The sequence below is a fragment of the Nipponia nippon genome, unplaced genomic scaffold, assembly GCF_047370975.1.
Source record: "Nipponia nippon isolate SJK-2023a ecotype South Korea unplaced genomic scaffold, ASM4737097v1 scaffold_14, whole genome shotgun sequence".
NCBI lineage: Eukaryota > Metazoa > Chordata > Aves > Pelecaniformes > Threskiornithidae > Nipponia > Nipponia nippon.
In genome coordinates, this window is record NW_028262330.1 from 5,198,911 (window position 1) to 5,222,924 (window position 24,014).

The following is a 24,014-nucleotide window of genomic DNA, read 5'->3' on the forward strand; positions in this document are numbered from 1 at the left end:
CTGCTGTTAATGGGGCTTCTGTCACTTCAGCTGCTGGCAGAGATTATTTTATCTCGGGAACCCTCTCCCAGTGCCAGAACACAGGCTTTCAGCTCTAAATCATCCATGGGGAACACACAGGTGCGGGGGAACAGAAGATGAAAGCGTCAACTTTTTGATCACACCAGTTGTGCTGGGCAGCGCCTGCCACAATGGCTCCAACAGCAACGGGCAGGAGGGGGGACCCAGCGGGACAAGCCCCCGGCAGACCCCCGGGAACGCACCCAAGCCCAGCAGGCACAGAGAGGGCACCGGGAAGGAAGGAGGGGGCACAACCACCCAGATAGGAGCAGAGAAGAATATTTGGTCCCCAGCTATCACAGGGGGGGCCAATGCAGAAGGAGCCCTGGGGCAGGAGGGGACAGGCTCCAGCCTCGCCAGGACACCCAACAGCAAACACCAACTACGCCATATGGTCTGCAGAAGGACATTAAATCTGACCTCTGTTTTAACAGCCAGGTAAATCGAGGTACAAAGCAGGAAAGGAAAAACAAAAAAAGAAAAATCCATTGAGAGACTAAAACAAGCACAAAATTCCCTCCACAACCGCACTAACCTTTCCTATATCCTCGCCGCGCTGCTGCACTTGCAGGCTAGAAGCAGAGCTCTAAAACAGCCCTCCTGACACCAACACCCCCCCACCCCTCCTTGGGGGGCTCTTATAGGGCTGCAGCACCGCTCCCCGCCCCGAGCCCTAATCGCTCCAACCACCTGCAGATGTGCCCAATGAAGGAGAAAGCCTTCTGCAAAACGAGGGAAGCCCCATTTCAGGCAGCTGCTAGCTATCCCTGCTGGCACTGCCAGGGACTCTCCCGCAGTCCCAAGCCCCTCTGAAGCTGGCAGGTAACAGTGCAGCGGGTCAGGGAGCTGAGGGCTCCCGAGCCTGTCCCTGGGCAGGGGACCTGGCTGGGGACAATTCCCATCGGTTGGCATGACTGCAAGCAGGCTGCGCCACGTGGAGTCCCTGCTCCTCTCTCCCCACCTGCAGCCGCCGCAGAGGAATAAAGATAAATAAGAACACCAGGATGAAATTGCTACATTTTTCAAATCGATCTGTCAAAGCGAACCCGTGCAATCCAGCCTCCTGCGGCCCTGCGCTGACGCCGGCATCCAACGCCGGGCAGAGCCATCTCTCGCCAGCCCCTCCGTGCGCCCAGCTCAGCTGCACCAGACACCCTCAGCCAGCACCTGAGCCGCCGCCAGCGCCGCGCACGCCGCCCGCAGTGATGCCTGGGGCCACGGGCCGTTTGCAATGATTTATTGCGGTATCGCCCAGATGAAGGGAGGAGGATGCGGAGCGGCATCACTCCCCTCCCGCCGCGAGCAGCACGCGGGAGGAGGACGGGTCACGGGGCCGTCCTGCAGCAGGGATGCTGAGGGAAGCAGGGCCACCTCCACACCCCCAATCTGCGTGCGGGGAACCAGCTCAACCCCTCCAAACCTCATAAGATCCCAGCTCAAGCTCTTCTTCTGGTGCCTGAAGACAGACCAGGCGGCGACTCTACAACCCCTCGGAGAGCTCCAAAACCAGGACTCAGGGGGACAGATTCAGTGTCTCCCCACTGCTCCCCAGCTTGTCAGACCTCCTCAGTACCTGGGCACTTGCTAAGATACTTCAGAGCCTGTGTGTGAGCAGGGCTTAGGCTGCGGGTGCCTGGGGGAACACAGTGCACCTCATTAAAATAATTAGTTTAACGTAGATGGGAAGAGGAGAGCAGAGGCAGAGGTGAGTGGCGCTCCCCGTGTTGAGCACTGGCTGCCGGAGCCCCGCGGGGGAGATCAGACCCGACAGCCACAGAGATGGACGAGTGTGCAAATGCCGATTTACCCAGCATGGCAGGCGTGCATCCTCAACTCATGCTGCATTCCTCTTCGCAGCCTGCTCATAGCCTCTGCTGCGGGTCCACGTGATGAAACTGGGAATACTCCCGCTCTGGGCAAGAAGGCCAAGCACCAGGCAGGCAACACCGGCAGCAGCGCTGCAATGCTGCGGGGCAATGGGCACCGCGAGCAGCTCGCCGTCATGTTCCAGCCCCCAGCCCCGGCAGCACCGCGGGCTCTGCCCGGCACTGCCATCGTGTGCCGGAGCACCGCCGACACTCCCGCTGCCCGGGCACTGTGCTTGCACCCCCGAGGAGAGGGGGGCACTGCTCCATGGCTGGCATGGCGGTCGCTAGCATACGGAGGCTCTGCAAGGCTCCTGCCAGGGAAAGCTCATGCACTTTACCACTGCTGAGAAGCTTCTGTGTTCCTGAAATATCATCTTCCCCTGGGCAACTTCATATGCAAGTCTTGGGACTTGCCGGAGCATTAAATTGACATCTAGGTCAGAGTAAGGAATAACTCAACGCCTCCAGGAAAAAGGGTTTTCCTTTCACATCCCAGCGCCTCCTCCACCAGCTCGATACCCAGACCAGGAGCGAGCACTTAACATGGGTGACCACTTCAAGCCTAGCGTGAAGCAGGCTGTGGGGGTGGAAAAGGGATTAAAAAAAATTCTGAGACCTTGTCTAGAGATAAGCTGCCATTTCTGGAGTCCTCTCGGCTCTTTATGGTCCCCGGAGTAGCACCTCTGCAGGAAAAGGCACTTGCAGAATTTAAAGCCCCGGTGGAACCTGGCTGGACACAGACAGACCGCCTAGACCTCGACCAGGCAAACAGATTCTCACCATATTTTGCGTGGCAGATGCCATGTCTAAGAAACAATGCTGTGCACAGAAGATGTGTCCTGGCCGGCTATACCTGTGACCTCGGTGGTAAACAGCATCCCCTGCCTCAGCATCCCCTGCCTCACTGTGCAAGCTCCAGCCCTGCCTGTGGCTCCTGGATGGTGCGGTTATTTACAGGGGTCCTGGGGAGGGGTACGGAGGAGGGATGCATCATGCTCCAGCAGCACAGACCGCACGGCATGCAGCACTGCCGAGGGTGCCTGGAGTGGCCACGGCCCCTCCGCTTCTCAGGAGGGAGCACCCAGCCACCGGCAGCCTCACGGTCAGGTCCGACCCCCCAGGGCTGCCCCAGCCCTCGCAGAGACCCGCAGCCTCCACAGTGCCCACCCCGCACCACTGGCTGCAGGTCTCGTGGGCTCCAGCGCTCAGCTGGCAGCTGCCTGCCTGCATATCTTTAACGCAGCGGCTTGCGTGCGCCGGCCCTGCTCCTCCAGAAATGCAGAAAGCCGATTAAATAAATAACGCTTGCTAGGAAGGACAGCTGAGGGACCAGAGAGCCCCGGGCTCCTGCGGGCAGCAGCTGCTGGTCGCTGCCACCCTCAATCCCTGTGGCACTGGGGAAGGGTCAGGCCAGTGCGGCAGGTGGGGAAGGAGACCCTGCCCTGTTATTTTAACACCATCACGCACACTTCTCTCTACAGGAATGGGGGACGACGAGGCAGGACTTTGCCTGACGAAGTGTCCCGGTGGCTGCGCAGCAGGAGCGGGGCATGATAGATCATAGGAATAAACCCAGGAGAAGGGTGAGACAAGCAATCAGCAGAGACCAGCTGTAAATCTCAGCGCTGATGGGGCTGGAGATGAGCTGGCTGGCTTTCGGGGGGGGTGAGCGAAGAGTGCGATAACAAGAGCCGTGAGCGGTGCCGGATCCTGCGTCCCAGCTGATGCAGAGGCCTCGCTGTCAGGGAGACAAAGTGGAACCGCTCAAGTGCATCATTGATTTTTAATAAAAGCAGGTAACACTCTGGAAATCCAGCATTTGGCCCCATTTTCTCTTCCCTGGTCGCCCCATCTCCCCCAGCCCCAGCTCGCTCCATCTGACAGCACTGCCCTGGGGCCGGGGGTTCAGCACAGACCCTGCTCCCACGGGATTGCCCAGCGCAGGGCTGCTGCCTGCCTGTTCTCCTCTGCCAATCCCTGATAGATGGTTGCAAGGATTCACATCGACCCTGCAGGAGCAGGCGCTGCCCGCAGCCATGCTAGCTGTTGGACGCTGTCTCCACGCTGTCACTTTGCCAGAGATGGGTGCCCTGCTCTGCCACGGTGACTGAACCCCGCTGGTGGGGCCCTCATTAAACACCAGCAATTGCACCAGCGAGGAGAAACGGGAAGATGCGGGGAAGCCCAGGCCACGGGACAGGCGGAGGGGACAGGTCAGGGCGTGTGTGCACACCCAGGGGCAGGAGCCGCGGGAAGGCAGGGCTGGCCCCGCTCTCCTGCAGGAAAGCTCGGCGTACGGCAGCGCGTGCACCTCTCCCCCGGCGTGTCACGATGATTGAGTGCAGGATGCAGGCACCATAATGGTTTCATCAACTTAGCTACTTTTTATGAGAAATTTGTTCCAATACCTTCCCTTTCCCCGGCTGCTGTCACCTTAACAGATGCCAGACCAGAAAGAATAATAATCCTGGCAGGAAACTTTGAACCAGAGTGAGCGGCTTCCCGGGGAGGGGGGCAGGAGGTGGGAGAAAAACACAGTTTTGCAGGAGCTCAGGACCACTCAGAGCCGCCCCAGCCTGACACCGCCAGTGTTGGAAGATTCACTTGTGCCCTCCTCTTCCTCCCCGGGGGGGAATTGCCTCATGCAGATGTGCTGTAGTGCTGGTGAAACACAGCTTCGGCCAGGAGCCCTTCAGCCCCAGTCCCATCCATCCTGCCTCCCTGCCCACTGGACCAGCCTGCCACAGCAGTAAGCACCTAAAATGTGCCTCCTCCCTTCCTGACACAATTCCCGCACCTATTTCTGTCCCTGACACCTCTCGCCCTCCCCTGCCGCTCTGCTCGCTCCCCCAGCCCCAGGCACCCCATCCGCGGTGCTGCCGAACGGCTCAGTGCCGGCTGGCGAAGTGCCCGACCTCCCGCTCCCCACTCCCACGCTCTGCTCAGGCGCTGAGCTATGCCCCCGAGCACCCTGCCACTCACTCCGTCCACCCACAACCTTCCCAATTAACTCCAGTGCCTGCCTCCTGCCTGCTCCAGCCAGGCAACAGCCCGCTGCAGCCTGCGGGCTCGGGAGATGCACCCTGATGAGGTTTGAGACACTGGCTTCAGCAACGATAAACTGTATTATGGGTTAGGCACAGCCACGGGGTCCCCCACCCAGCTACGTCCGATGCTCTGCCAGGGATCAGGCACCAGCAGCCCTACGGCTGATGGACCCCATGGCTGATGGAGGGCAGAGCATCACCGCAGCCACGGTGCACAGCGCAGCGTGGGAATGCCTCCACCAGCCGGCTCTCCCCTTCTTCTCTTTCCCCAATCTAGGGAGGGTTTTACACTGACAACGAGCTAAAGCAAATGGTGACAGCAGCCTGCAGGCGATCCTGCCAATTAGCAGGATACAGCCCAGATTTACCACTCATCCCAAGCGCTGCGAGGTCCGGGGCTGCATCCCTCTGCCCCGCAGCAGGACCACGGCGAGGGCAGGGAGACAGCGCAACGCAGGCTCCGGCAGCCGGCACAGCCCGTGCCCTGGCAGCAATCAGGCTGCAGGCAGGCAATGGTGCGGGCAAAGACCCGCAGGACACACAATCCCTTCCCAGAAGATGTAACCCAGTGGGTGGTGGGACAGTCCCCACCGAGGTACAGTTTCCATTGCCCAGCCCCTGGGAGCTGCTTTAAGCTGAGGCTGCCCCAGTCCTTGCCTGAGCAACAGCCCCCCCGCCTGGGGCTGGGCAGGGGGCTGCCCCAGGGTCCCCCACATCTCCCCACCCGCTCGTTGCTCCCGGTGCCTCCTCCCTTTCCTTTTCTTTCCACACCCCAGCAGCGGTCTCGCCGTGTGCCAAGAGCCACAACACCAGCGCGCTCCCACTAACAGCGCCTGTGAGATCCCCCTCGCCTGCCTGCTCCGCTCCTGCCTTCCTGCTGGTCTGCCGAGGCCACGCCAGGCACAGGGGACCCACGACGCCCTCTGGCACCTCTAAGAACAATTCGTAAATTATTACTGTGCTTGCAGACACCGACCAGCCACAGCCGGGTATGCTGGCTCGCATGCACCCACACACACTGCCCTGACCGAGCAGAGCCGTTGCCATGCTGCTATCCTGAATTTCTTCGCCATGGCATTTAGAAGACTGTTCCTTCCCTTTGGGAAATGAAAAACTAAGCATCATCATCAGTCTAACGAGAGGGGAGAAATCCTTTCCCCAGCAGGCCAAGTCGAACGTTTGGCACTTGATAACAAACTGCAGCCACATGCAGACTACATCCCCATCTCCAGCCCCCTCCGGCCCCTCGCTCTCCGTAAGGATGCGCAGAAGAGCCTGGCCTGAGCCCCTGCGCAGAAGCTCCCTCCAGCCCTTCGGCCTCCCGCTGCTCCCCCAGCACTTGCAAGCTGCAGGTGGGTACAAGTCGGCTCAGCAATAGTCATCGCTTTCGATGCACGTCTGCATCTGCCTGTGTAACAAGCAGCCCAGCACCGCGTCTCCTGGATGGACTGGAGCCACACCTGCCCACAGAACAGCTACAGAGGTAGCACGGCTATGAGGACCAGCACAGGCAAAGAGCCAGCGCCAGGCAGAACAGACACAGATGTGGCAGAAGGGAAAAAGCCATATTTTATTGTGCCCCATGTCCTGCTGCCAAACCCCCCGGCCACCACTCGGCAAGGTCAGACACAGCCAGCCTGCCTGGTGATCCATCACTCGGCTCACCCCAGCGTCCTGCTCTGGGAGCACATCCCATCCCCAGCCTGTAACACGGCGAGCACCGGGGGACAGCGCGGGCAGGAGGCAGCGGCACGGTGCCACCGCGGGCTGTACAGCAGCACAGGTGGGTGGGCAGCCGCGGGGCAGCACGGTCACCTCCTGCCGCTCCTGGCCAGGTGGGGACAGGCAGGTCTGCAGGCTCCAGGGACACCCCAGACCGATCCCCACACCGAGTCCCTGGGCATCAATGACAGCTGGAGCAGGCGGAGGAAGCGGGACAGGCAGGAGAGGCTACCAAGGCAGCTTCCCCCGAGCGCAGCAAAACACCAGGAGCTAATCTGGGGATTCCCAAGGCTGCGAGTGCCAGACCTGCCCTCGTGCCTGCCTTCTCCTGCGAGGAGCTGCTGCTTTGATATGAGTCATCGCTGGAAGACGAATTCTATTTAAAGGACGTTATTCGTAGAAAACTGAGTTTTAATAACAGGGCATCAAACGAGGAGAAAATACCAAACTTCCAAGCGGAGCTAAGTTTCCGTATGTTAATTTATACAGCACATTCACTGCTTGAAGGAATAAAAATCACGCAGAGAGCTCCTTTCTCTGACAAAGCAGCAAAGGGAGCCCTCTTCTGCTCCCTGCTCCTGCCGCACCAGAGCATCTCCTGGCCACGGAGAGCGGGAGTCGGGGCCGGCTGCCCTGGCCATGGCTACGGCCGCCGGCACGGCTCGGGGAGCGAAGGCTTTGGGCTCGCGAGCCACCCCGCGCCGCTGCTGCGCTCCCAAGAGCCTTCGGGCTTAGTTTAGCCTGCTGGTGGGAGGGCGGGAGGAGACAGTGCTGAGCTCGCTTTAAAAATAGATCAAACCCTCTGCTACGGAGCCATTTTATTAGAGCAGCACAAGCTGTCGGGCTGGTGACACCTATGTGAACACTTGGGTAAGTTTTCCCAGATGAATTTGAAAAGCGAATGAGGGGAAGAACGACAAAGACGGCAAAGCAGACTTGTTTTCCAACAACAAAAAAGACGGAGGGGAGAAGCCTGCACGCACTTGTAGCCACTCACCTTGTCCCCAGCCCACATCTCCCGTGCAGCACCGGGCGCTCTGGGACCAGCTCTGCAGCGAGGTCTCATCCCAAAGCTGCCTGCTGCCCGCCGGTCCTCTCCCTGCTGCCTTCTGGATCCTCTGCCCACTGCCCACCGGCTCCTCTGCCCAACGCGGTGGCTCCCATGCCCCCTCCCTTGCCATGCACCATGCCCGGCTCTGGCCAGGGCCAAGGACACCTCTAAAAGGGAGACAGAAGTGCGTTCAGGTCTGCCTGTGCTGCAGCAGAGCAACAGCTGAGCCTCACCCCGGCCTGGTCCAGCTGCCCTGGAGCCTTTTCTGGGCCGATCCCAAACCCCGGCAGCGCCGCATGGCAGCCACGGCTCAGTGACACTGCCAGGTGCCAAATCTGGTGAGAACACGGACAATCGAAGCAAATCAAATCCCATGGTTCTGAATTTATACCAGAGCTCCCCAGTTTGCTGGGCTGCCGGATGCGGCTGCGGGAACCGCAGGTCCTGGGGCGCACACCCACTCCGGGGGGCTGCGCCGGTGCAGCCCCCAGCCCGTTCACCATCACCAGCCCTGCCAGGCTGCTGCAGCTGGAGAAGCACCTGGCGATGGCAGCTGACAAACCCTTCCAGCCTGGCCCTGAGTCAATCCATCACCTGATTTATTTGACCGCCCGCAGCCTCTCCCCCCCTGCCAGCACACGGCTCTGCCTCCAAGGGAGAAACAACTGGGCCAGGGTCCAGCTCTGCCAGAATTTAAAAAGTAATCAGTAACAGGGGTCACCTTTCCCCGAGTGCGGCTCGCTCCGCTCCCACTGCCATGAACACTGGATACAGATGTGGAAAAAAAGCCAGAGATAGAGCACGCTGGCCGCAGGTCGGTACTGACTGGGGGAGCACATGGCTAATGCGGAGGCTTGTCTCTGCCTGGACAGTGGCACAGCGTGGCTGCCGACTAGCAAAAACACCGGCCTGGTGTCCAGTGACATGGTGGGCTGCACAGGGAAGGAAAGTGGAAAGGGAGATAGCCGAACCAAGCCTGAACCCTAAGCAGGATGGGCTGCTGGAAAATTGCTGCCAGTTCCCCCCCGCAGCCCCAGCAGCACCGGGGGGTGCAGGGCTGCTGCCCGTCCCGTTGGCAGAGCAGGGGCCACACTCCAGCCAGCGGCAGGGAGATGCCGCAGGAGGCCCAGGCAGCAGAAGACACCCCAGCTCTCCCAGGGATCTGAGCCTCCACCGTGCCTCTCGTCGCCACACCAGCAACAGCAGGCACGGCTCTGCCCCGGCTCTGAGTGATGTCCACACCACCACCGTTCCCCCAGAGGCTGCCCCAGAGGGGGGTCCCAGGGCTCAGCAAGGCTGAAGGGTTCAGCTTGTGCTGCAGAGGCTCTTCCCAGCTGGGCACAGCAGAGGGAAACCCCAGACACCGAACTGGAGGACCTGGCTCACCTGCTACCCCCGAGCCCAGCAAAGCCTCCCCGAGCTGGAGCATTGGAGTGCCAAGGACAGGATTTATTTCAGCACGGCTCCGCAGCTCGCAGCATCCACGCAGGCTCCCAGTATTCCCCTTTGTGCACACTACAATTGACTCATGTTTTTAAAAGGAAAATTGGGAGGGGGGGAGGGAAAAAAAATACAGAAATGCCTCAGAATCAAACCTCGGAGAAAGCGTGGGAGCTCTCTGGAGAGGAGGAAAGCACTTTCTATAAAATTCACCTTTTGTCATTTAATCACCACCCCTCTTGCTGCCAGCAGCTGAGCAGCAGGGTCCGGTAATGGCCGTGTGCTGGGAAATCCACGGCGGGGCCTGGGGAATGCTTGCTCCTGCGGGTAAGCAGGTTCCTGCCCTGGACACCGAGCTGCATCAGAAAACTTCCATCCCCTGGCCCAGTTTGCCAAGGAGACGAGCTGATTTCCTCTCCTCCGAAGCAGCTTACAAAGCAGCTGGCAGAACGCCAGGGTCTTTTTAGAGAAATGTTAATGATGCCCAAGGAAGAGCTAATCATGTGTCATGGAAACAACTTTGTGCCAGTCAAAGTGCTCCACAGCCCCAGCCCAATGTGGGATGGCCAGGGGACACGGTGGCCACAGGTGAGGGCAGGACCGGGGCTCCTCTCCGTGGTGGCACCACGGGAATGCCATGGGTCAGCCGCTGGCGTCCGGTGATGGCCCCTGTGCACAGGCTTAGCACCTGCAGCTCCTGGTGACAGTGGCAGATCTCTCCTGGCCCCACCAGACCAAGGCAAGAGCATCATCTGCTGCCGGCATGGCTTGGCCAGCAGGACCCTGCGAGCACCGGGGGATGGAGCCGTCGGTCCAGCCCAGCGCGGCTGGGGACACAACCGAGGGCTCCGGAGAGCCTTCCAGCTCCCTCCCACAGCCGGGGGCAGCAGCCGCCTCCTCTACCAGGGAATATCACCCAAATTATGGTATTGCAACAAACAGAGAGAGCAGAGGAGCCGGACAGTCGGCAGCGCAACAGAAATAGCTGGGACACGCTACGGACGGGGGAGCTCTCCCAGGAAGGACAAAACTCAAAGGAACCGGTGGGGAACATCATGAGCTGGTGAGCAGGGATGGGCAAGAGCCGGGGGGGAGCCGTCCCCCGCCTGCACCCGTGACCAGCACCTCTGCCTGGCCACAGCACCCAGCACACCGAGCCTTGCCATGGGGAAAGCACGTGCTGGCTCCCCAAAGCCTCACATCACCTTCTGGGTGCCCCCGTACCACACTGGCACAACCCGGGGAGCAGAGCACCCGCCTGCCAGATCGCCCAGGGATGGTCTTGTCATCGGGCACAATTTAAGGGAGAAAAGCTCAGATTTTGCAAAGCACATCTCTGAGTTTTTCAGCATTTTGCATCCGTTTGTCTTTTAGCTTCTCCCCTGATGGGCAGCACAGCTTCCAGCAGGAATCTTTTCATGCCTTTACGGCAGTTTGCAGCTTACAATAAAGGGCATCGTCTGCACCTCTCTGGCAGCCTGACATCTCCAGGCACGTTGTGGGGCTTCCACAGGCTGTCCTCCTGCCACGCGAAGGGCCTGGCACAGACACAGAACAGGAGGAACGGCTGCAGGAAACAACCTTGGCTCAGATGGCCACGTGTTGAGTCAGTCTAAATAACACAATAGCAAACAAAAATATATCTGTATGTTAGGGCTAGCTCCAAGAGTAAAGACAAGAGGACCTAAGAGGCCGCAGCCTTCAGCTGTAAGGCCAGCAGAGTTTTATTTAATGCAGGAGGAGTAAATAAAGTCCTCAGCAAGAGGAAGAAAGCTCCCAGGGAACAGACCCAGAACTGAGCGGATAAACCCCGCCGGCAGGACCTGAGCTGTGCGAAGGGAGCCTGCGAGGAATGGGGAGCAGGCAGCAGCAGCAGCACAGAAAACCTCATGTGCCAGGCAGCACGGGGCAGAGCGAGGATTGCTGGGGGGGGGGGGGGGGGGTGAATGAGGTGCTGTGGCAAAATAGTAAAAGGTTCATTAGTTATGTAAATAAAAAGATAATACAGGAAAAAAGTGAGGCTGCTACACGGCATGGATGAGTAGAGATAAAACTAACCTAGGTGTTGCCTGAAAACTGATTGAACAATTAGCTTCGGCTTTCAGGAGGGATGGTGATTAACACACTGTCGTCTGCAGGCTGCTTTACAGAACGGAGGAACAGAAATTGAAGCTACAGTCTCCAAAGCAGGAGCAAAACTCAAAACGTCCAATGAGTTCAAATCAGAGGAACGAGGAAATCTCCATCCCAGAAACCCACCAGAACTGGCCCGACTCTCAGCCCAACCACAGATGTGTCAAACTGCAATGGGCCACAGCACTGGAAAAGAGCAGCACGGAGCCAAGAAAGGAGCCAGGGGCAGGGAGAGACCCCCCAGACCTCCCCAACACGCAGAACAGAAGCTCAATGAAAAATAAGCTGGAAATACATGACAAACAGGTAAGATGTAACATTGCCTTACCAAAGGCAGCTCATGCCAGAATAAGTTGGTATCTTCCTTCAGACAAGGGGAACGCGAGCAGCTTGGCCAGCAGCAGCACCCCAAGGAGACGGGCTGGCGAGGGCCGGGGGAGGCATTTGCCGTGCAGGAGGAGAGGCTTCAGCCCGGGGGGGCTGGCAGACCTCGAGACTGGAGCGACCGAACAGCACAAAGTTCAAAATGCTGAACATAAGGACTACGCAAGAATGTCTGCTCTAACCTGGAAAAACACACAGAGAAACATCTAGGTATATTACTCAGTTACAAGCTGACTATGAGTCACCATCTCCTGCATCTGTGAAAAAAGCAAGTGTGTTTCTAGGCTGCCTGGCAAAGAGATTTCCAGGAGAAAGCAGGCAGCAGCCACGCTGCTGCGCGATGCTCTGCTGGGGCCGGATCTGTACCGCTGGATGACCACGTGTGGGACGGGTTGGGATGGAGGAGCAGGGCAGGACTGCCCAGGGGATGGAGAGCTGCTCTGGGGAGCAGACAGAAGGACAGAGGAGCTCATCCAAGCCCAGCCAAGGCTTCTCTATAAATATGCAGGGAGAAGGCACTGGGGAGGGAGAGGAGCTGTTCAAGCTAAAGGACAAAGTTGGCAGAAGTATAAACAGGTGTAAAAGGCTGCACATAAAGGGAGGCAGGAAGGAAATCAGGAGGTTTCTGTGCATGGGGAGGGACAGACACCGTCCAGGTGCTTGATCGGGTGAGGAAAGGGGCTGGGCTGGGACTGCCTGGGTAGCACAGACCAGGCTCGGGGGCCTGGGCTTCTTCCTAAAACATCCCTTTAAACTCCTTTTAAACAGTACTCAGATGCTTCACCGTTTCCATTACCAGAGCTGACCAGCGACGGCCCACAGCTGAGCAGCCCTTTCCCCGCAGAGCAGTGACCGCCCGCTGCAAGGAGCAGGCAGAGAACGGCGGGTTCACCCATGGACACCCGTCGACTGCCGCCGCACCGGAGCCCCTTCCCACCGCGGTCCTGGAAAACTGCAAGCCAGGCACCCCGCTCCATGCACTGTCCAGATTGCTTCTCTAATTCCGTGCAGAAATCCAGGCTGCTAATCAGATGGAAAGTCTCCATCCCATAATAAACAGAGTGTACTATTTATAAACCTGAAAACGTCTTTATTATTATTATTTTCCCCCAGAAAAAAAAAAAATAAAAAAACCCTTGCACAATACTGTTAAATACACCCCACCAAGGACTCGCAGGTCTGCGGCGCTGGTATCGCTTCCCCAGGCAGTGCCCAGTGGAACAGATGGCAGTGTGGGCGTTAGGTACCAGCCTCCTGGCAATCTGAACATCTGTTACCGTTAGAAAATGCTAATTGCCATCAATCAGGACAGCACCTACCCACATTTACATGCAAGCACAAAAAAATTACGTCTAAATTTCTCCGAGTACAACACTTGCTGCATGTTAAGTAACTGGAGCTGCTCAGATGCTGCAAGGCAGCCTGGCACCGGCGGCTGCGGGCGATGCACCACATCTGAGCGCCCAGCAGCACCCAGCCTTCCCCAGCAGCACCCGCAGCGCGAGGGGCAGGGGACCCGGCGCGGCACAGCCCCTCATCCCACCCTGCCCCATCCCTGGGGCAGAGCCGTCCGACCGCAGCCACCCCTGTCTCTGCGGGCAGCTCTCCTGCCCGGGAGCGTTGCCACCGGCACGGGGCACCCCGGGGAGGACAGTCCCCATCTCTTCTGCAGATGCTGCAGGGTACGCGCATCCTTCTCTTCTGCGCAATGCTCCCACCTCACCCAGACACGCCAGACGCAGTGGGAGCGCTTTGCCCCCAGCTCGCTCCCTCTGGTGACTCCGGAGCGGCTTTGGGCCCCGCACCCCAACCCGCTGCACTCGCAGACCCGCGAGACCCCCGCATACCCTCCACCGCTCCCCTTCGCCCTGCCGCGTTTCCACATCCCAGCTCGGAGAGGCTGCCTGGCAGGAGCTGCCCGCTCCACACAGCCCCCGGGCACGGGCCAGCCAGGCCAGCAGCATCTCACCCCATGGGACACCTCAACGGACCGCTTGGATGGCAAACTCGGACACAAAGTTGAGCAGAGAAGCGTGAAAACAAGAAACCTGGAGCACGGTGATCCCCAAGACACAGCTCCCTCCGCAGCGGTCCCAAGGGACGCTCTGACAGCCGAAGCCGTGTGCCGGCCGCGCTCCTCACCCTGAGGCGCTGCCGGGGCCCCCGCCTCCCTCGCAGCGGGGAGCTGCGCCTGAATGCAAATGATGCTCCAGGCTGGTGCCAAGATCTCCTTGTTCCTTCCTCAATTTAGGACACCTCTTGGTGCTGCAGCCTTCACGTCACTGGTAGGCAGCTGCAAGGGTGTCAAAGGAGTGTGCTAAGGCTCACCCAGGAACAACTCTTCTTTGATGGCAAAGAGGACCCTCGAAGTGCTGTTTTACCCACACTTAGGTCTTTTCTCTTAGGATTGAAGTCCTAGATCGCAACTGTGAGACAAACTTCATATTGCAAAAGCCTTTCTACCTGCTGCACTCTCAGCTGTCTTCGGCTTCAGGCTCGTAGAGGCAGGACTGACACAGTAGACGGCACACCTTCGGACACCGTCCCTGCCGATTTTGGGGGGCAATGGGTTGGGGTGAAGCCTGACCTTCCGCTGTGCCAGAGGTGGTGGGGGACAGCAAACCCCACACCGTGCTCCCGGGAAGCAGAAAGTCCCACTTCTCGCGGGGGGTACGTCCCACCCCATGCTCCACCCTAATCTCCTGGGTTGGGGCCAAGGCAGAGCAGAGCGGGGGGCTCGCCTCGCCACTGCAGACCCGCCCCGGCGCTGGGGGTGCGCAGCACCGTCCGTCCTTGCCCTTTGGGCTCAACACCCCCACCAGCATCCAGTGCACTCGCCAAGTGGCTCAGCCCTCGCAAGCGTGACGCGGCCTCCCTCCCGGTGTGCCATCACACGCTTTCTTCCCGGGGGGCTCAGCACAGACAGCAGCACCATCCTGCAGCACCCATCACGGCAGCAGCATGGGTGCCTCCCCCCCACGCCTGGCCCCAGACGTGCTGACTGCAGGCGCCGCTGCCTCGGCTCTTGGAGAAAGCTCAGGCTCTTCCCAAAGAAGAGCAAGAGGAGTGAGGAGGAGCGATCTCGCTGCTGAGGCGAAGGAGACAGGGGCATGGGATGGAGGAGCTGTCAGGGAGCGTCAGAAGAGCCTCACCAGACATACCGCGCTCTTCCCACGGCCAAGGGGAGTGGGGGATCGCGGTGCACATTTAATTTCCTTGCAGCCATTACGTCATGGTTGTCGGGCTTTGGCTCCATCCCTTGGTTCACCCCACATCCCTCCCCAGCCCTGGCTCCCTGACAAACTCCCACCAGCACGAGCAGGTTGCAGCACCGCTGCTCGCTTCCCGAGGCTCCCACCATTACTCAGCAGCGGAGGGAATCGCTCAGAGCTACAAGGTCACTCAAAAACACCATCTGTCCAAGAACCACTCCTCGCCCTGGAGAGAGCAGGAGAGAAATTATTCCAACACACTGAAGGCCACCGCCCTCCCCTCCACCGGCTGCACGCCAGCATCTCACAGCACTCGCTCGGCCCCGGCTGCGGCGAGGGGGGACCAGACCACAGCATCCCCAGCCCCCTGCCCCTTGCACCGATGACACAGCCCTGGGCAGGCAGCACCCGGGCTGGGGCAGCCTCTCCCAGGCACGCCTGGGAGCAGAGAGCCTCCACACCCAAAGCCTCCAGGAGCAGACGGGAAAACCTCCCAAAGTACCCAGCCGCAGGGCAAGGGGTTTGGTGCTGAGGAGCATGGGGAGGCCACAGCTATAAATACAACCGCCCCAGGCAGGCAAACACGCCAAGGCTGCCAAGATAAAATACATTCACCCAAGCCAATGAGCTGGCTGCGGGTCGCTGCCCGGGCAGCAGGCAAGTGAGGAGAAGCATGCCCGGCAAGCAGCACGGGAACGGTGCCCGGCCAGCCCCACTCAGCCGCACGCCCCATTGCCTGTGCCAGCCAGAGGCCACCGCCGCCTCCCCGGCCCCTGGCTGGGGGCCCCCCTCCAATGCAATGGGGTGGGGTGCAATGCTGGGGTGCAACGGTGGGGATGCGACCTACCTTATGCGGGGGGGACCAGCTGCAGAAACGCCACGACAGCCCCCTGGAACTGCCTGCTCCAGGCCCCCTCTCTCCAGCACCGCCTGGGGACTATTTATGGGGAGCTGAAGTCACTTGCACTCGGGCTCTGAAGTCACATTTGTCTCTGCTTGTGCTACTTCTCCTGCGCTTCAAAGTATCACAACACGGGCACTATCTTTATCGAGGCGGTTGTTCCCCACACGCTGTGTCCCAGATGCACTTCCGTAGCTGCTCGCAGCCAGGCGCTTTCCCAGCCCCGTTTTCTCGCCAGGAAAGGCACGGCGCAGCGCGGGACTGCCAGTGACGGCTGGGCACCGAGCGGAGGGACTCTGACTCACACCCAGCCCAGCCAATAAATAAATATTTGACTTGAGTTCATTTGCAAACTTAATAACAGGGAGCATGTCCAAGGCGCTCAAGCAGTGCTCGGAGGCGCATCCCCGTGCTCGGGGCAGCGCGGCTGCCTCTGCCGAGGGGGCAGGAGCACCGTCCGACTGTTCCCCCTGGCATCGAGCATCCCGGTGGCTATTTCCCATGTTCATCCCCAAACCCCCGTGGCTCTGTCCCCACTCTGCGAGGCCCCCGGCCGCAGCAATGACGGCAGAGGCAGGCATTGCCCCCAGGGCTGTACCGCAGCAGGGTCACCCGCTGGCTGCCTGCACCTCAGTGGCCCCTGGACCCCGCACCGGCCCCAGCACCCATGGGCTGGTCCTTGTGGTGCTGCAGCGAGCCCCACTGTGCGTGAGATCCTTTCCATATGGGAGCAGCCAGTGGAGCTGCCAGCTCCCAGCTCCAGCGCTTGCTGCTACATCTGGAAACTCTTCTCACCCTTAATTGTTCTTAATGCTTTAACACGCGGAGTGACTAATAAGACACTAATTGGGCGGCGTTAGCAGTGAGAGACGGAGCGGGGAGCGTGGCTGGCAGTGCCCTCTGTGCCGAGCCGGCGCTCTCCCAGCCACTTAGCTGCCGGTGTGCCGCAAGTATCATAAATCACTACAAACCCAAGCGCCTTTTCCTTCTCGGCCTTTCCCAGAGCAGTGGGAAACCCGCCTCCAGCAGTGGGGAGAGCAAAGAGCTGCAGATTTTAACTCTGTCTCACGGCCGCCTGCACCCTGGGAGCAAGGGAAGAGGACACAGGGTCCTCCCTGGCAAGGACGCCCCGCATGCCTTCTGCACCACGAGCAGAAAGGCACCCAGTGGCTCCATGACCCCCACCATCGCTCCCCTCTGGCACCCAGCCCAGGGCTGCCAAGTCCTCACACCGCCGCTGCTGCCGGCATCACCTGCCCCTGCCTGCCTGCAGCTCGCGTGCCGGGCACCACCAGGACGGACTCCTGCTTGACATTGCTCATGTCAAGCCGACAAGAGAAGACAAGTGACGAATGGCCACAGGGAATGCACCCGCTCCTGGGTGATTTATGGCAACGACTGCTGCTGCCGGGGAGCTGGGGCAGAGGACATCTGCATTTGGGACCCTCCCGCGCCCCGGAGAGCCGTGGGGTGACAGCCCCCCACTGCCGGGGCTGCCCAGTCCTCGGGGCCAACCTGCCCGGGGAGCTCCCGCGGGGCTGCCAGCCCTGCCTGCGCGTCTGCCAGCAGCACCGTGCTCGCTGGAGCTGCTCGACAGCGGGAAATAGGCACAAATCTTGTTACACACTGGCTAAGCCTCCCTGGGCATGTTTTCTATAAATCTCTTGGAATTTATTATATGATAACTAGCCTGGAAAAGCTAAATTAAATCCACAGCCAAGAAACTGACTTTCAAGTGTGACCTAATTTACTTGCTCGGAGGGGAGGGAGGGAGCGGGGATCCCGGTGCCAGTCATTCCTGGGATGACCTCCCCATGCAGCCACACACCCCCGTCCTCCTCCTCGCCATGACTTTGGGGACGGAGCTGCGCAGCCTTTCATGCCTGAGCGGATCTCGCACTCCCACTCGCTGGAACAAAAGCGCCTCGAGGGCTCCCCTGTCAGATGTTTCTCCATTGCTCATCTTTAAGCCTTCCTTTAAGGAGTGCTCTCCTCCCGGGGGGGCTCCGGCGGGTTTGGGGATGACGGGGAGCATCGTCACAGGGGCTCCGCATCAGCGCGTTCCTCCGTGCTCCAGGCTGCTCCCCGCCATCCCAGTGAGCCTCGTGCATGGCACCTGCACCCTCGTTTGAGGTTCATGGCTGTGAACCCAAAGCCTTCATGCAAGGCCGTGGTGAGGAAGATGGCTCACAGAGAAGGGAGGTTTAAGGGCAGAGGAGAAAGCAGCAGGGAGAAAATCCGGCTGGGGAAGAAGCCCAGTGGCCGGAGCATGGGCGAGCCCACCTCTCCCCGGGCACCCAGAGCGGGTCCTGGCAGCAACGGCTACGCCAGCCCGGCCAGACAACGACGGGCACCTCCCTCCCCACGCAGGGGCATGACATGCGTCACCACCGGCGTGACAACCTGATTCCAAACCCCTGCAAAAAGCAGCACAGCCCCAGCCCCGTGACCCGTATGCACCCCAGCGCACGCCAAGGTCCCAGGAGAAACTCCCAGTGCTCCTGCTCTGGACAGGGCGGACATAATGGGCTGGCTCCGGTGTACCGCAGTGCTGTGGGGCAGCCCTGCACAGCCCCTTTTCCCGTGGTGCCGTGGGGCACAGCCCCACGCTTCCCCCTCCGGCAGAGGCCAGGCAGGACTGCGCGTCCCCCTCGCCCCGCCATCCCTGCCCACCCGACGGGCTCACGCCTCTTGGCAGGAGCGGCTTGTGTGAGGCAGGAGCGCGGTGCGGGCAGTGCGGTCAGCGCAGGCTGGGCCCGCGGCGAGGGCGACGTGGGCAGAGCGGGACCGCGGTGCTCCGGCAGACCCGGGGGTGGGCTCGGGGCTGGCACGCGGGCACGTGCTGTTGTTCTGGAACGGAGTGCACTGGCAGAGCGGCATGTGGGAAGCTTGCATAATAGTGCCAGCCCACACTACGCCTGCTCCTTCCCAGCATGATCAGCCCCTCGCTTTCATGAGCAATAACATCCACCCAAAGTTTTCTAAAAGACAAAAAAAAGCTTCAAGGTGATACACAGAGCTCAGCTGCCTTTGCTGCCTTCAAACTGATTAATGCAGCTGGGGAAATCCATCTGCACAGCTTTTACAGAGGCAAGGCTTCTCTAATCCCCAGCTTGGGATGACCTCTGCCCCAGCCGAGGGACGAGGATTCTCAAAATCCTGCTCCCTGTTTGATGATTTCCAAGCACGCACTTGGGACCGGGGCTGAGCAGAGGAGCTGGCATGCGGTGAGCAGCACTGCGAGGCGGGGACGTGCGGCTCCCCAGCGCCAGGACGCCTGCGGTGGGCCACGCCAGCCGGTGATGCACGGCTCCACTGGCACCCGCTCCCACCCGGGCACTCCCCTCTGCTCACACCAGTGGGGGGAACAGTGGTCCCGGCTCCGGGGGGTCCCTCCAGCAGCAGCAGCCGGTGGGGCCGTGCACCCCCAGATGCGTGCAGTGGCAGATGGTGCCATGTGGCCTGTCCCCAAGCAGCGCCCATCCCTGGCCATCACGTTGAAAGCGCGGCTGTGACAGTGATGCCACAGCCCCTCCAAGGGCTGCCTGCACCCTCGAGTACGGGCAAAGCTGGGAGGAAACGGGGACGATGGCTCATCTGGAGGAGAAAGTCATGCTGCCTTCACTAGGTTTAAATTTTAACTACTCATTAGGCTGGTGCAAGCTCCCAGTGCAGGCTGGTGTCAGCACGAGGTGGGCTTTTAGTCCATGTAACGTGAACTGACAGAGACGGGTTCAAACCAGACCAAATGGAAACCACGCAGGCAGCCACGGTGGGTTTTTGTGGCACGGTCTGTGCCAAGAGCTAGGTCTTGGTGGGTCCGGCCAGGCTGCGACGCGCAGGGCTGTGCGTGCATCGTGCTCATGCGCTCCCCTGCCAGTGCAGGGGGACCCCCGAGGTCCCGCATGCTCCGGGACCCCCACGCTCTTGCAGCAAGCAGGAGGGCGACAGCCAGGGCCCGATCCCTGCAGAGCAGCAGGAAGTCCAGCCCATGGGGCAGGACCAGATGCCCCCCACCCCCTGTCCCACGAGGACCAGAGTGGCCATGGCTTCTCCCCGTGACGCTCCCCTTTGCCAGGTCATCTCACGGGAGCCTGGACTTTGGCCACTTGTGCCACCATGGGTGGGCACGGGATCTGTTCCCAGTGCTGGTGCAAAGCACACGATGGGCTGAATCGCGGGCTGCTGCCCCAGGCACAGCCCATGGGAAGCAGCAGCTTCATCCTCAACCAAAAACCGTCTCCGTGCCCCCCCCCCCCCCCCCGACCAGTGGGAGCAACGTACCTGGAGGCCAAGAGCAGGTACCTCGTGCTGTGGTCGCGGGCGGGAGCTCACGCTCGTGTTTGCCCCTCGGATCCGTCGGGAAAAGCTGTCGGGGTCTCACAGCAGCAGCTTCTCAGCCTGAAAGAGAGAGGGAGAGGCTCCAGTCCCGTCCCTGTGTAGGCATCGCTGCTAATAACGGAGGAGGACGCGGCACAGCTCGGTGCCTCTGAACACCACGGCTTCCAGGGACTCGCACGCCACTTGTCCCACTCTTTTAACAGCACAATTATCTCACGGCTGGAGAGCAGCTTTGGAGTGCGGTCCGGCTGCCCGACACGCACAGAGGCAGCCCGGCAGGCAGGACGCTGCCCACTGGCAAAGCCCCCTGGAGAGGAGGAAGCGTGTCCGGCCCTGGGGAATGGGGCCTGGCTGCAAGGGGTGCATAGCGGGTCCCCGGCTCGGGGGTCCCCAGCGGGACCATGTCCCGGTCCCCACACTGATGGAGGATGCTGAGGCTGGTCCTGCCTCCCAGGGGAGCACAAGCCTTGGCTTCAGCAGAGCGCACGGGATAGAGACCAAGCCTTCTTCTAATGGGAAAAATACCCCCCCCAACCCACCCGTTTTCCCCCAAAGGCTCCTCGGAGGCAGCCCACAGTCCCACATCACTCTCAGCAGGTCTGGTTTGGTTTTCCCCGACCCAGGTTGAACAGGAGATAATTTAACAGCTTGTCCCTCATTGTAATGGGACTTTTTTCCCTGCTCCCCCCCCACGCAGCCCATCCATCACAGCACCGAACAGCAACGTCCACCCCGTGACCTCCGCCAGGCAGCCCCCCCGCCCGCCGTGAGTTATGATGCCTGCACCGCACGGCAGGACGGGCTCGGTGCGCTGGCTCCGCGCCGGGAGCCGAGATTTATCCCCTCGGCGGAATAGGGGGCAGAGGCCGGGAGATAAGTCACAGCAAAGCTGCAGGAGCATCTCTCAAGGTCCCCCAAGGTTGGCTCATTGAAAAGCAAGCAGAAGAGGAAAGAAAAAAAAAAATGCCCGCAGTGGTGTGGCTCACGAATTGGCCTCCCGCCTTCAAATCAGCCAAAACTGAGAGGGAAGGGAAAGGGAGCCAGCAGCCCCCAGGCCAGGTCTGCAGCAGTCCTCGGGGGAGGCTGCTGGCCAGGGCCATGTGAAGCCACCAGTATCCCCCAAACACCCGTCCCAGGAGGATCCCAATGAACGAAGCAGCGCAGTGCCCGGATGAGGATGCCACTTCCCAGCAGTGCAGGAGCACGGCAGCCCTGGGGAAGGGGCGAGAGAGCCAGTAAGCAGCTGACGGGCAGCCCACAGAGGCACTCGGATGCTGGCCAGGGGAGAACATGGAGGAAGATGGGCAGAGGGGTCCCAAACACAGCACAGAACTGCCCCTGCAGCTCCCCGGCCTGCCGGTGGAGGAGATGGCCAGGGCTGCCGGGTGGGTACGCTCCTGTGGCCATCTTCATTGGCACAGAAAGCAGGCAGGTGTGCAGCCCGCGGCTCAACAGTCGGCAGGTGCCCTTGGCCCCTCATCGCTGCCCTTCCCACAGCCCCACCAGTGATACCCGTCTCTCACTCTTCAGGCTCCAGCATCCTCAGCCGCCAAGCAGGGACGGACACCTCTGGTGGCACGTGTCCCCCAGCCCCAGGAGCACGCAGACACGCTGGGACTGGCGCCCGCAGTAGCCCAGCTCTGGGGTGCAGCCGTCGGGCTCTGCTGCAAAACCCAGGCACGCCAAGCACGCTGCCGGGAGCGGGCACCATCCCCATGACAGAAACCCATCACTGCTTTGGGGGAGAGACCACAGAAAACCCCCAGAGAAACTGCAAACAGCACAGAAACTCCCCAGCCTCCCCAAACTTGCTGGAATTCCCCTTTCGCCTCATTAGTCCTGCTTATTAGGCTCTACTCCTGATTAGCACGCAGAGCTAGAGCAGAGCTCGGCACAACTTCACGCTCCCCAGTCCCTCCATCCCAGTCCCCTTTAACGTTGGTCTGTCACAGCCCGATCCCCTAAGCCCCCGGCGCAGGAGCCCCTTTGCTGTCCTCTCCCAAAGGCGGCTGCCGTCGCAGCCCCTCTTCTCTCCACCTTGGGTTATTCGTGTGTTACCAGGAACTGCAGCGGAGCTGGGGATTCAGCAGGGATTCAGCCATCCCGAGGCTTTTTAATCAGGCACACGTCTCCCCGCCACTCACCCCCGCTGCAGCCCCCACCCCGCTCACCGGCTGCCCCCCGCACGCACCGCCGGCCAGCCGGAGAACGGAGCGGGCAGCTGGGACAGGCACCTCCACGCTGCCCAAGCCAGCATCAGGCACCCCACATCCCCTGGGAAGGCAGCCGCTGAGCCCGGCACCTCCAGGGGAACTGGCCAAAGCAGGTGCTTGAGGCACGAGCCATATTTAAGCCTGAGAGGGAGCTGGGCGGAAGGGCTGGGAAGAACATGAGGATCATCTCCTCCGAGGTCCTGCACCACACAGGGCAAAGAACTTCACCCAGAAATCCATGAAATGGCAGCTCATGCCTGAGCCCAGCTTTGCTCTCGAATGACTTCCCCCAAGACTTCGGCAACCAAGCGCCCTCTCCCCGCGAACCCCAGCCCAGCGCTGGGCAGCACTGGAGGCAGCACCTCGGGGTTTCCTCCCTGACAGCTTATTTCCAACATGAACTCATTGAGCTACAGCTTTCACGCTCGCTTTCTGGGGTTTACCCAAGACCGAAAAAAACCCCACGCACATGCAACGAGCACAGGACACGATAAACACAGGGAAAACCCAACAGCATCCCTAAAACAAGATGAACACAGCAATATTTTTTCAGCACCTTCTACTTTCAAAAGCAAACCCACATGTGTGCAGGGGGACAGGGACAGTGTGTTCCCCACTGGTGGCGTGGGACCAGCGGGGGCCTGGCAGCAACCCTTGCCCGCCGGCAGCTAGCCCCACTCCTGCAACATCCCCCCACTGCGCAGGGAAAGCAGTCCAGCCCCAGGAGGGGTGTGAAAGCGGATTGCCGATCGCCACAGAGCATCTCCCCCAGGAGCCACCGGGCTTTTACTACACAATAAAACATTGCAATTAGATCTACAAGCTAACCCCTGGAAGGCTAAGAGGTTTTATCAAAGCCAGCAGCACCCCAGGGAGGAGACGGAAGGATAAGGGCAGCTGCCCGCAGCATCCACAATCCCAAGGCCAGCCCGATGGCTGCTGCAGGGGGGTGCAGGACCAGGGCTGCGCCCGCTCATTTTCGGGAGACTGAGCCCCTGCCGCTGCTCCCACACTCCCAGGAGGGTGCTTGGCCCTGGCTCCAGCTCAGCATGGCCTGTCGGACTTCACCATGGCAGCGGGGTGATGGAGAGATGCCCCTTGACAGGGCAGCGCTGGAAGGGATGGCTGGGGGGGCTGTGAAGGCGAATACCCGCAGTGATTTCTCCCTTGGTTGCAGAGGAGGGGGAGAGTGGAATTTTCTTTCAGCAGAAAACGCACTGAAGCAGCGCTCCGACACTGTGCAGCCTGAGATACAGCTCCTGCTCCAGCCCAGATCAGGAGCTATTTCCCACTTATCTGTGCCGAGCCTGATATCTGTGCAGCAGAACACGGCACTTGGTAATAGGATTTTGATGCTGAACAGAAGATGTTTTTTCCCCGAATCTCACTTACGTCACACCTGGAGGTATCCATGGCCATAGAGGTGACACAGAGGAAGGCTAAAGAGTTTCAACTCTTGCGCTGAGGGAGCAGCTTTTCCTTTAGCTGCCAAACAGCAGAATTAAAGCAATCTAATATTAGCTGCCCGCTTCGTGCCCCCACTCCGGCACAGTGCTGGGGAGAGGAAGAAGAGCACATCCCTACTGCAGCATCCCTGCAGCACCACTGACCCCACCGGCTGCAGTCCCCGGCTGGCAGGACC

At 60.3% G+C, this 24,014-nt stretch overlaps 1 protein-coding gene across 13 annotated transcripts in view; it reads right to left on the reverse strand.

The window, feature by feature from the left end:
• Positions 1 to 24,014, reverse strand: part of RBFOX3 (RNA binding fox-1 homolog 3) — a 190,410-nt gene that overhangs the window by 82,817 nt on the left and 83,579 nt on the right. For 10 of the 13 annotated variants that reach the window (XM_087750700.1, XM_087750705.1, XM_087750697.1 and 7 more), the window contains one exon: positions 20,103 to 20,219. The gene's annotated coding sequence lies outside the window, so the exon portion shown is untranslated. Of the gene's footprint in view, positions 1 to 11,649; positions 11,888 to 20,102; positions 20,220 to 24,014 lie in introns of those variants that run through there. The other 3 variants (XM_087750708.1, XM_087750702.1, XM_087750699.1) reach the window with 1 other exon arrangement.